The sequence below is a fragment of the Lichenostomus cassidix genome, chromosome W (assembly GCF_008360975.1).
Source record: "Lichenostomus cassidix isolate B80296 chromosome W, HeHo_3.0, whole genome shotgun sequence".
In the NCBI taxonomy this organism is placed as follows: Eukaryota; Metazoa; Chordata; class Aves; order Passeriformes; family Meliphagidae; genus Lichenostomus; species Lichenostomus cassidix.
In genome coordinates this window covers 11,969,616-11,982,356 of record NC_139510.1, presented here as the reverse complement: position 1 = coordinate 11,982,356, position 12,741 = coordinate 11,969,616, and the positions used below count along the sequence as shown (strand labels likewise).

The following is a 12,741-nucleotide window of genomic DNA, read 5'->3' as shown; positions in this document are numbered from 1 at the left end:
CACCAATAACTTTCAATTTATAAGATTACAAAATGGAAGTATATTAAAGCTCAAAATTACTATTTTACATAATAGTTATTTCTTCTAAGGAATATAAGTTAGGAAGGGAAAAGTTTATATTTTATATATGGTAAATTCAAACTATTGGAACTAGAGGATTTTTCATTGAATTCTGTTTTTTATATATACACACTAAGAACCATTACATACTTCTAAGGAATAAGTAGTCAACAAGAAGAGTAAAACGGAAAACTTTAATCACTTCTTCTCCAAACTAAGGTTCAACACAGTTTAAAAGTAGAAGCATCCATTGTATCCAACTTTAAACAAAAACTACAACTCACAGTAATGACCACCTGTCTCAGTTTGAAACAGGTGTCTGCTAAGAAAGGTGGAAACCTAACGCAGTGGGTTGAGGAGGGGTGGAACAGGCCTCTGCGTTTACTGAAAGTGTCTCTGAGGCTATTAAGAGATCACTCCAGCCAGCACTGCTCTGGTGCTGTACAGAAAGACCCTTCTCACACCTGAGCCGGTGTAAGGCACAGATTCTCACTCACCCAGAGAGCTGGAGAGCTCATATGTTACCAGAGACAAAGAATTCAGAGGCTCAATCAGCTGGATGTTCCAGATGTTTATTCCAAAGGGTTCCAGGGTGAAAAAGGAAGAGGAGATCCTAGGTGTCCCTAGATATAGGGATCACCTGAGGTCAGGGGAGAGGAGGCGGGGGGAACACCACAACCAATGGGGAGAAGGGAGGGATGGAGTCAGGGGTTAGGTTACAGCCAGGGGGATTTACATAATTTGGGGAGGGACTTATTGTGTTACTTGGACTAGGATGTTTCCCACCAGTGAAACCCTGCTGTACTGGGACCACTCTGCTCCCCAGCAGTTCCTGAGGTGGTATCATCCACCACTACAGAAACCTCCCTTAGAATAGAGAATGTGACCCCACTTCCATCTGAATTATTATAACTTTGGAATCAAGGGCTTTCAGGCAAAGATATAGGAAAAGGAATAACAGTTCTTTACTAGTATCTATAATGAAGTAAACAAGCAACAAAAAACAGTAGCAACAACAAACAAAACCCAGAAACCCGGTGGCAGCTTGCTCTGGGCTGCCAGACACCCTTCCCTTTGGTGCAGTTACGGTCACAGCCAGCACGGACGCTGTTGTGCTCCCATCCAGGCAGGGCTGGTGCAATGACGCCCAGGCAGCTGCAGGTGGCACTGTGGCGGGAGGTCAGCTCCTTGTCTCGTGTGGGTAATGGCAGATGGGCTGGGCAGCAGGAAGGTGCACAGCAGGAAGCTCAGAGCAGCGAGCTGGAGCGGCAGGGCTGGCTCACCCGGGCTAGCCAGCAAAGGGGGCAGAAACTCTGCAGTTGTGGCAGAAGCTGCAGTATGTTCCGACAGGCAGGGGCGGGAGCAGCAACAGCCAGGCTCCTATGCAGCAGCTGTGAGCACAGATGGGGAGGCGCACTCCGGGTGGGGAAAAGGGTCGGAAATCCCACGCCCTTCCCCAAGCGAGAGCTCACCCAGCCAGGAAGAGAAGGCAGTGCAGAGCCGGACTCTCCGTGGTCATGGTCGCAGCCAAAGAAAAGCAGCAGCTTCCTTCTGTCCCCTCTGGTTCCCAGCGAACAAGTGAAGTCCTCAATGGTAAGACCCCTCCTCCCCTTACCATACCCAGCCACAGCCTTTGTCTCTCACAAAAGAGTTAATAGTCCTTGAGTACCTGGTTGGTGGTTTCCTAGTAACAGGGATGGAGAAAATTCCACTTCCCCCAACCTTCCACACCATCATACATCAGCTATATCATCATGTTAACATTGGGTTAAAATGTTAGTTATAAATAGGCTTTAGGAACGGGATAGGTAGGCACTACATGTACAGGGCCCAGCGACATGATCACGAAGATTGCTTAGAGAATCGGGATTGTTTTAGTGAAATCATGCGGATTAGCACCTGTGAAATAAATCAGAAATACTGTGGGAGATGGGGGGCTTACAGTCATGCTTGGGGGGAAACAATGGAACAATAATAAGTTGATAATTAACATATGATTACATCACTGTTCTGTAAGGGAAGGTATAAAACTGTATTCGCTTCAAATCCATGTTGAAGTCAGATTTGGGTAGATGTTACACCCCGGCTTCCCGAGCTCGAATAAAGGCACCTGCATATAATCATTCAGTGATTATGTGTTTTCCACGCTAACAATCATACCTGAAACACAGCACGGGACCAGGAGGAGGAGGCATTCACATCTGTGGGATGCTGAGTTCTATTTTTACTTCCATAATCCAACATCTGAAGGATTTCCTCTGCTGATTTAGGCTTTAGGAGTTGAGCACAAAGACAAATTCAGTTTTTTTTTCTTTCCTGTCAACTATAGGAATACACTGATTGTAAAACACATTAATATTCACCTTAAAAAGAAAAAAAAGGAACTTAAAATTTTAGTTACCTAGAAATAAGAGAAATTACCTGTTTTGAAATTGAGGCTGTTCAAACAAATATTCTCAGTTAAAGGCAGTATGGTACGAAAAGCAAGCACTTAATGGCAGCAATTTAAATAAGAAAATATTTTTAGTAAAGAACCTAAACAAATCTGAAGGGTTCTCCATAGTTAGAATGAGCCTCATTTAAGAATGTCTGACTAAAATTAGTATATCACAGTTTAATACATTAGTACAAGAAAAGGTTTTTTTCCTCACAAGACTCAAGCTTGGGGAAGGAGGATGTTCACAGAGCTAGACAAACTTAGAACATTGTTTTCTGCCACAGCATATAAAATACACTAGAAAGCTGTAGAAAATAGGTCCACAAGAATTGATTTTCAGATTGGAAAACTAAGTTCTATCACTAACCTTACCAAAGAATTGCTGTGCTGGCCTGAAAGAGTAATTTATCAAGGAACTTTTCAAACATGGGTATTGAGAAAGGAGTGGTCAAACAGGTAACTCAAGTTAACTATTGAGAGACAGAATATGTGAATTCTAAAACCTAGAAAAACAAGATTCCCTTGATCTTATCAAGATAAGAGGGGCAAAAGAATCCTTTAGAAGCCAGCACAAGAAACCACTGAATCATCTCATGAAGGACAGCACATGCTCCAGAGAGAAAGGTGAAAAGTGCATTGTGATGAAGACTACAAGGATCTTCATCCTGGAGGGGTTTTTGGGGGTCTCCAAAGACCACCGGGACATACAGAGCATGCGTGAGGCACATGCTAATAATATTAATGACTTCCGAGAAATAATTTGTATAAACACTCCTATCCTGGGGAATGTGATGAATATTCATGAATTTTACCTATGACACTGTGTCTTTGGAGGTACCGAGGTGTGTGTTTGAGGAGTGAACTCCCCACACCCAGTGCACCGAATTAAAGCAAATACCCACTTCTCTGACTTTGTCTCTGAAGTGTCTCTGGGCTCGCTTGGGACGAATCATTATTTACAAACAAAAACAACCTTGAGACTTCACAGTGGTGTGGAACACTCCAAGATGGCAATGAAGGCAATGCCAAGATGTTTTAGCCAAAAAATAAATCTTCCAAAATCTGCTGGATGACCATCAAGCCAATGGTACCCTTTTGATAATAAGGACTGAATCCTTTTATCCATTTGCATTCAATAATGTTAGCAGTTTTTTCCACAACGTGCTTTTGACAAATTAATTAGGTTTGCAAGTTACTGGTGCTTATGACCAGAAAAAAGTCCACTAGGCAATTACCAAATTCCATACAACTTTCAGAACAATGGGAACATTTCTCAATTATCTCAAGCACATTTTAAGTTTCTATAGGTATTCACGTACCTGATGTAATGTCAAACCATGAACTACTACCCTTTGCTGGGCATCTTCATGAACAGCCAGAGGTCCAGAGTTGACCAGCAGATCATGTATCTATTCATTATAAATCTTTCAAAGGGAATTGAAAATATTTTATTAAAATATCCTCCCATACTTGACAGAATTAAATAAACAGAAACTACCTGTCTTTTTTAATACTTCAAGACAAAGTAACAGATTCATGCCATAAAATTTTTTTTCAAACATCTTTCCTATACTGAGCTTAAAATATTCAATTCACATGATTTCTTTTTAGCCATTGAAGTAACTCTTTCCTAGTAAATAATCTTTGTTCTTTATTGAAAAAAAAGTTTTTTTTTTTACAAAAAACAATTTTTCAACAAGCATTAATGCAAAGCATTTCTTTTCCTCCATTATACATAACAATCCATACTTCTGCGAGATTCTTAGTTCAAAGCTACTTCTGTTAAAATTGTTAAATGTCTTATTTCTTGGTCTGTCAAAGCATATGTCAATGCAAACTTCCCCGTCTCCTTTTACCCCTCCCAAATACCAACTAGAGTCCATTAAGACTTTGAGGGAACTAGAATATAACCATTTTACTACTACTGCTCAGCAGCAGTGCCAAAGCATTCACTTGTAAAAACAGAACTTCATTTTGTTGTGCTTTTTCACAGTGCTTATAGGATGTTATTATGAAGTCCTAAAATATTCTCCTGAAATTATATTTTCTTGTACACATCAACAGATGTTCAGAGGTACATAATTGATCAGCAAGACGCAAATAATGAACATTCAGGGAATAATTTAGAAGTGGTTGTCCTTTTCAGGCAGCCTTCTGTAAAGCAGTAACAGGTGGCTAGGAACACCAGGTTTGCAGAGCACAATACAGTTCCACTCCTGTAAGGACACATTTTATCAAACCCCAGAAAGGACCAGGGGAAAGCAAAACTAGCTTGTCTTTATTTCTAAAATATGCCTTATTAAAAGTAACATACCAAATGCAGAAACCTACCTCTAAATAGGAGACAGCAACATCACATGTTGTATCTTCTTTTATTTGATCCATGCATTTATAAAGTGTCATCATGGTTAAATACATTACTCCAGGATCTTCAGGAGAACCTAACATTGTATGAGTCTTTCCAGCTCCTGTTGGACCATATGCAAGCACTGAATTAAAAAAAAAGGGCAAAGAAAGCAAAAATATGTAATTTATTTGTAAGCTAATCAGGAACACAAAGGTCAAATGAACATTCACAGGCCTCTGTCATTCTGCACAACTGGTTCATAAACTGAACAAGCTTCTTAGGCTTTACCTTTCACATCTGTAATCAGAGAGCTGTTTCAAAATAACATTTTTGAATTTTCAGTTCAAAATTCATTCACTGACATTTTATATGAAAATGTTATTTACTTACTCATAACCCTATGCCATAAGCTTATTGCTGATAGGCATTTCATTACCTCACCACAATCCAGTTGCCAATTAAAAAGCCCCAAGCTCTTAAAGAGTTCATAAAGCAGGTTACCACACATTCAGTGACACAGCTGCTTCTGCTTGAACAACTCTAAAGGACTCTCATTAGCAAATATATTTCAGATAAAATTCTGAAGTCTCTTATAACCTTAACACAGACTTCTTTTCAAAATAGAGTAGAGCTATCCTAACTTCCATATGCTAAAAAGTCAGCCTCTCATATCTAAGAATTAAAACACAATGCTTTATTTATATCTCAGGCTTTTTTAATGCCTCTGCAGCCATTGGATACAATGGTAGAAACTTTGAGAAATCTATTGAAGTTTTTTAATTAAAGAAGATAAACAACAAAGTTACCTGTGTAGTTATATCCATTTAGGAAGCTATCAATTAGACTTTTAGGTAGTATGCTCGAAAACTTCCAAGTGAGATGAACTGTCATCAAAAATAGCATCAAACATAAATTTAAGGTTTTTCCTTTGTCTTTTGCTAGTATCCGTATGGGTCCGTTTCTTCCCATTAAAGAAGCTAATTTCTTCCTCCTTTGGATCAAAGACCAGTACATGCTGGTCAATAACATGGAAGACCCTGCTAAAGCTGCCGTGTTTTTCCTTTTGGGTCTCTGGACAGACATGGACCACCACTTTCACATGATTACAGACATCTTCTTCCTTAGCAGGAGTCATCCCTTCTGTCCCTCAGCTTCACTTCCAAGACTCTTTCAGATCGAACAGCTGAATCTTTTCTGCAATTAACAAGATAGGTTTTATTTGAAATATAATGCCTTTCACTCTTTCAGACAGTTCACACTTTTGATCAGGCACCTATGCTGGATCCACCCATCACTTGTCAATGGATTACTACAATGGCAGTGCGACTTTGGGAAACACTGTAACTGGCCAGAAAAGATGACTTAATTCAGCACAGGTTTCAGAAAGCCAACGAGCACTTTCCTAGTAAATTCTAAAGAAGTTTATTTTACAATTTAAACTACTAAATGACCTGCTGGCTTTTCTTTATATTAGACCAAGCTTTCAGATGAGATGCTACATTTCTGTAGACTAAAGAGTAGCTTTTTTGTCCTTCAGCAAAAAGAGGAGCTGCCTATGGTGCTTTCCCTGGATTATTGATTTAGTCACGTTGCATGTAGGTTTAAAGAGAGTTAAAGCGGGATTTATGTTAACGTAACTTGCATGGGATAAAGTAACCGATACTAAAACGGAACTTCCTTTAAATAGCCCAACTTTGTTGGTAACAGAGGGCTGTTAGTTCACCCTTAAAAGCAGATAGCAACATACACAGTAAAGGCTCTCTAAAGTTTTAGGTAAGCCTGGCAAGGCAACAGGACCGCTCGCCTTCTGTCAGTCGAGCCGTGGCGTAACTGAGACACGGAGAAAGGGAACACCTGGGACAGGTAAGCGGAGGGGCCGCAGCCCAGCCGCACCCAGCTCTCGGCTCCCTCCTTACCCCACCGCAGACAGCTCTTCCTCGGGGCAGACCTCCAGGCTCGGCCCTACGGCCGGAGAATTCCCTCCCCCCCCACCCCGCCAAGCCGTAGGGATGCCTGCCTCGGCCCTCACCCCCGGGCCCTTCCCATCCCCGGTGTCTCCCTGGGGCCACGCCCGCCTCGCACTCTGCCCCCAGACCCACCCGCGGGCCGCGGCCGCACCAGCTGCCATCTACTAGCCTCCGAATTAAAGCAGGCTGCCCTCCACGCCTTCTCATTAGCTGCCTCGCATGAAGTTAGTAGAGAAACGGCGCCAGCGGTAAGTGTGTGGGGCGGCGGGGCACGGGGCTGAGGTGCCGCTGAGGGCAGCACCAACTTTTTCATCCCTAACCTCTCCTGCTCCTGCCATCTGACTTAAGAATAGATTTATGAAGTTTAAAAACGCTCCTTGTGCAAGACATGCTCCATAGCCTTGTCTTCCCACTCGCACAACCTGCTCTCACCCATTTCCCAGGGGTTTGGGCAGCAGTACTAGAACTGTACCATCAAAGGGAGTTCTTCCTTGGCAAAGCCACAGGAGCTCTCCCTCACAGCCACTGAAGATTGCTGTCCTCTCCCCACGGCTCAGGTGCACTGGGCGGGAGGAGGTGGCTCTTGCTCAAACCAAGTAGTAGGACACAAGGAGCTGAAGGAATCCAGCCAAAGGAACAGCTTTGCTCACTTCTGCTTTGGCTTGCTCTGTAAATGTGTCAGAAACAATATAACTTTAGAAATTTTATTGTATCTCTCTAGCTAGTTTTACTTGACTTTACCTAGGGAAAGGAGCTTTCTTTAGTTTTTTTAAGAGATATAGTATCACCCTACGGAGATGGGATTAACATACCATGGATTGGGAGTGACCCCGAAGATAACCAGAAAGATAAAGACCATTAACAGAACATCCGCGAGACATTGTGGCACCCACTGAACATCCACAGGTCATGGGGTTATCACAGACATTCACCAGATGCCACCTCCAGCAGGGGGTTTTGACTGTATAAAATTCGGGAGAAAATTCTCTGATGTTATGTGTTCTTGGAATACTTTCCTAGGCACATCCTGGCCAGCAAATAAAGTAATGCCTGATTCTCTATCACTTCAAATACAGTGTTAGAGGGTTTTTCTTATTTTCCCGCAGATTCGGTGACAAATGTTTTCTCTCAGCACTGGTTGATGGGTTTCAGACTGAGGGAATGTTAGGAAATGAAAAGGCGAAGGCTGTGACACATTGTATGATGTGCCAAGGACCAGTGGTGATGCACAGCAGTTGGCAGGACTCCGGCATGCACCTCACCTGCGCTGCCCTCGCAGTTACAAAACTTCGGCATCTAGGGTTACATGTTTTGCATTTCCTAAAGGCTACAGATTACAGCCTCCTCGCCTAATCCCCTGTTAACTACTATGCATAAGATAAACACAGTCTTATCTTACTCTTTGCCTCAGCTCCTGCTAGACGCGACTCATTTTGTCTCTCTCAAAGTTTCACATTTAACCAAAGATAAAATATCACTGCAGCTGTCTTGATTCTGCAGCGTCACCCTGAACCCCCACACCCAGCGGTCGAACTGGCGTGGTCATGCCAAGGGGGCAGGCATAGGGTTTGTAGCAGAAGCCTCTCCACTCAGAGCAGGAGAGGGGATGGCAGGAAAGCTGCCAGGGCCTGGCAGCTGCCCAGCACAGCTTGTCCCCAGGGCCACTGGTCAGCTGCAGGTATTGGTCATGGTGTGGCACAGGAGGGCAAAGTGTCACTGGACCACACTTCATCCAGGGGAACATCCCTTCTGCTACCTCCTAGGTGGGTGATTGCCAGGTGCTCTGGGACATGAGGCTGTGGCAGGACAAACACTCCCCCCCCTTCTCTCTCTCCCTGATTGCTGGCTGAGATCGATGGCTCAGATTAAGTCAATGGCTTAATCCTGACTATCAATGCTGGCGTCTGGAACTCAGAGCGAGACACTGAGAGAATGTGAATAATTTTCAAGTGACCGCAAATACACACTCTTTTCCCTATAAAACACCACGAAAAACTCAGCAAAAGTAGAAGCTTTTCTACATGGACATTGGAGCGTGAAGAAAGGTCTTTCTCCCCTGAGCTTGGATGCAGGCTCTGTGGTTACTTCCCCGAGGGATTGAGAGAGGATCTGGTGCATCCCCAGCTCCAAAAATTGGATTTGGTAAGAAGCATTCAGTTTCCTAAATTGTATTCTTCTTTGCTAGCTACAATAATATTAATAGGTACCTTTTTCATTTTTAGCGCTGTATTGTTTTTAATCTCCCTATTTTGGGCAACATATATATATGTTTGTTAACGAGATGCGACGGGAGGGAAACTCACGGCACTCTCAATATGAGATATAAAGTAAGCTCCATTTTATTTCACTAAACGAGAGACTTATATACTGTTACAGAAGTTTCTATTCATAGATACATACACACACCTGCAGCTGTTCTCACACATTCAGGGATCCTCCTGCTAACTCCCTTATTCTTTTCTCATAACATTTCTGACTCCTAATCTTTCTCATGGCATTCTTCCCACAGAACATTCTCAGGCAAACAAACCACTGCAGCTTGTCGGAATTTTACTGAGGCCTGACCATGTTAAAGCCTTGCTCAGGCTTATTTAGTTAGCATGAGTTTTGCTGGAAAACTGCGTTTTCCAACAGTTTGTTTTAGCTATGAATAGCTTTTCATGTTTTGTGTAGTAAAATTTGTCTAGTTCTTTGTTCCGTTCTCACCTGTGTCTAATAAACCACAATCTATTTCACATTAGACATAAATCGGCTGTCTTTATAAGAACTTACGAGTGAGACTGGATTTTAGGGTGCTGGTCACTCTGAATAGGTTTAGTCACTAGTTGCCATAGGCCTAGGCAACTGGTAAAATCTATATACCCTCTGTTTCCACTCGTGACAGAGGCCATGAGGTTTGGCCATCTTGAATTCATCTCCTGACCTCAGGGGAGCAGAGCAAAGGTCAGTGTGGGGCTGAGGCTGGTCCCTGGCTGAAAAGTGGCCATGGACTATACACAAAAATTCTCTAAAGCTGACAGCACCAAATGTTTCTTCTCCACCTAGCACAGGTGTTTGGGATTCAGTTAGGAACAAAACTGCATCTTGTAGGTATTAATAAAGCTCTTGGCGAACAGTTCAAACACCAGGGGAGAAGCTGGAGAGAGGGGTTGAATTTATGGGAGCAGGAGGAGATTGTTTGCTTTCTTAGGAACTGGAAAAGGTTATTAGTGTGCAAAGGCTCTTGGATTCATTCCTCACATAGCAGAATGGTTAGAAGACTTACTGGCTTGACATTCTTCATTCTGCCTTCCCCAAGCAGCCTAGAGACTGTCTGGGCTGTGGAGAAAAGGACCAGGGAGAACAGGGAGCTATCCCATGTCAGCCCCAGTGAGGAGGTGGCTGTGGCATGCTGGAGGACAGAGGGGAACTGAATCTCAGAGTGTTTTGTTGGGAAATTAAACAGATGCTTAATATTTCTGTACATTCTGATGTGTGGGGAGGCACTGGTACCTGGGGAGGTGGTGGGAGTACAGAGCAACAAGGCAGGTTCATCCTTCCAGCACACACCCACTCCTGGACCCCGGGATGCCAACAGCACAGAACCATTCCATAACCAGAATCTGAAGGCCAGGGAAAGTCCTGTCTCTCTCCCACCACAGACATTTTGCAATCTCCATGTACCATGCAAGGTAAATCCTGAAGTAAGTGAAAATTCAAGAAAAAAGGAATTTCCCAAGTTCCACTGAACAGCCCAAAGTTTCTTTCCAACAGCCAAAATCTGCTGCAAGCCTGACTGCACACAGAATGCAGGGCAAGGATGAAAAGCCACTGGACACACATGGGGAGCCACAAGATGTGACTTCCAGACAAGCCAGAGTCTGTGTTAGAGAGGCAGCTGGCTCAGGCATTGCTGCAATCCTACATACGATCCCATTTAGCTCTGGGGTGACAGACAGCCCATGTCCCTAGAAGCCTGCTCCAATGCAGCCTTTAGCACAGCCTGTGAGGCTGCAGCAGCTCTGCACACACCCAACAGCCAGGACAGGACACAGCTCACCCAGACAGCATGAGCCACTGGAGCCACTGATCATGTGCCCTGCTGTCAGGGTCTAGTTTGTCTTAACAGCTGGTCTGTCTTAACAGACCTATGAAAGTCTTTGAAGATAGATAAGAGGAAGTATTTTGCTGATGCTGCAAGAAAGCAAGCAGCTGGCCAGAGAAAAACAGATCTTGCCCAAAAGTAGAAGATGACTTGTTGGCCAAAGAAAACAGGAAATATTGCCCAAAAGTAGGGAATTCCTTGCTGGCCAAGGAATACAGGAAATATTGCCCAAATTAGTAATCTGCATATACCAATCATATAGTGCATGCTTAGCTTGTGTTTATCACCTATAACCAATTATATAATTGCATGGCGCATGTACAAGCCATATGTAGAGTTCCATGTCGTGTGTACAGAAGGTAAAAAGCTTTAAAAGAAGCACTGCTGAAGAATAAAGTGGGACGACTTTCTGCATCACATTGGTGTTATGTTGTACCCATCTCACATGGATTTATTAAACCCTGACACCCTGCCCAAAGAAGAGTCATCTCCCCAAAAACAAAGTTCAACTGGGAACTAGATGAGAGGATGGGCAGAACCACTTGCTTTCCGTTCCTGCTCCCAGTCAGAGGAACACTGGACAGATCTCCTAATTTCTCCATGCTGCTGTAGCTGGGAAAGTTCAAGCCAACAACCTGACACTTGGCTGGGTACAAGTGCAGCATGGAGTGTTTTCAAGACTCCATAGTCAGCCCCGGAGCTGTCAGCTACGGAAAATAAATTTCTGTGCTATTTATGGATATCTGCTGTGCTCTGATTTAGGGGTGGAAGGCTGTAGTGGTGCCTAAAACATTTCACTGGGAGGCAGCAGCAGCTCTTGGGAAGCCATGATCAGTCTGAATTTTCAAATAATACTAGGAAATATGTTTGCTCTTTCAGAGAATGAATTAAGAACTTGAGCAAAACTGCTAAACATAAAAGTTCCTGGACATCTGGAAATAATTACTCAGGAAGATGCTTGGGACAGAGAGTCCAGGCAAGTTCAGGAGACACCTACTGCAGATCTGTGTCCACAGGAGGAGGGAGGAGGAGGGAAAAGGTTGGGGGGAAAAGCAGGAAGGGAGGATTGAAATAAAACCTCTGGAGGATGGGCAATGAGAACAGGCTCTGTCCACATGTAGTACAGGTGGCCCTAGAGGGTCTGTGGGGGGTAGGGGGTCAGGGGCCAGGCCACAGTGGCAAAGAGCTCATCAGGTAACTGCTGGTGCCTCTCCTTGCAAGGGCAGACAAGGGCTCTGTGCTGAGCATGTCCCACATGGGAAAGCTCATCACTGCTGCAGGCCAGATGTGTCCCCACTCACCACACACCCATCGGAGCAGCAGATTTTGCCCCCCATGGAGCTCAACAGGGCAAAAGCTGTGACAAAGTCACAAGGACTAGAGAAACACTGAGAGCCAGTGTCGCTGTTTTGAGATGGCGCGCCATAAAAACATGACTCCAGGCCAAGTAGAAAAGAAAGGCAGAAGCCCGGTTTATTACTACATAGTCTCTTTTATACTATTTTCTAACATTCGTGCCATATAGCTATTGATTCATAACCTGTTATTGTACAGCACCATTGGCCAGCTATTCCTAGCACACGTTTTGCAAATAACAGTCTCCTACTTGCAGGTGTTGCATACCAAGTTGTTTTTCTGGTTCATTGTTTTGGCTTCTTGCTTCTGTTTCTCACAGGTACAAGGTTGCTTGCAACACGGTCGTTTTCTATGAGCAAAGGCAGGCTAGTTGTCAGTTGCCACAAGCCAGGATTGTGGCTAGCACAGGTCTTTCCCATGAGAATTCTTCCTGTGTTTTATAAACAAAGATAAAGTTTGGATGTTATTAAAAACAGTGTCTCGAGATTTG

General features: G+C 43.6%; 1 long non-coding RNA gene and 1 pseudogene across 2 annotated transcripts in view; one reads left to right on the top strand and one right to left on the bottom strand.

The window, feature by feature from the left end:
* Positions 1 to 6,066, bottom strand: part of LOC146425506 (kinesin-like protein KIF18A) — a 39,507-nt pseudogene extending 33,441 nt beyond the window's left edge. The window contains exons 1-4 of the transcript XR_014846498.1: positions 5,651 to 6,066; positions 4,829 to 4,986; positions 3,817 to 3,921; positions 2,221 to 2,331 (exon numbers count right to left, since the gene is read on the bottom strand). The product of XR_014846498.1 is annotated as a kinesin-like protein KIF18A (transcript). The remainder of the gene's footprint in view (positions 1 to 2,220; positions 2,332 to 3,816; positions 3,922 to 4,828; positions 4,987 to 5,650) is intronic.
* The window catches only part of LOC146425500 (uncharacterized), an 865,580-nt gene that overhangs the window by 463,585 nt on the left and 389,254 nt on the right, over positions 1 to 12,741 (top strand). The window lies entirely within an intron of this gene.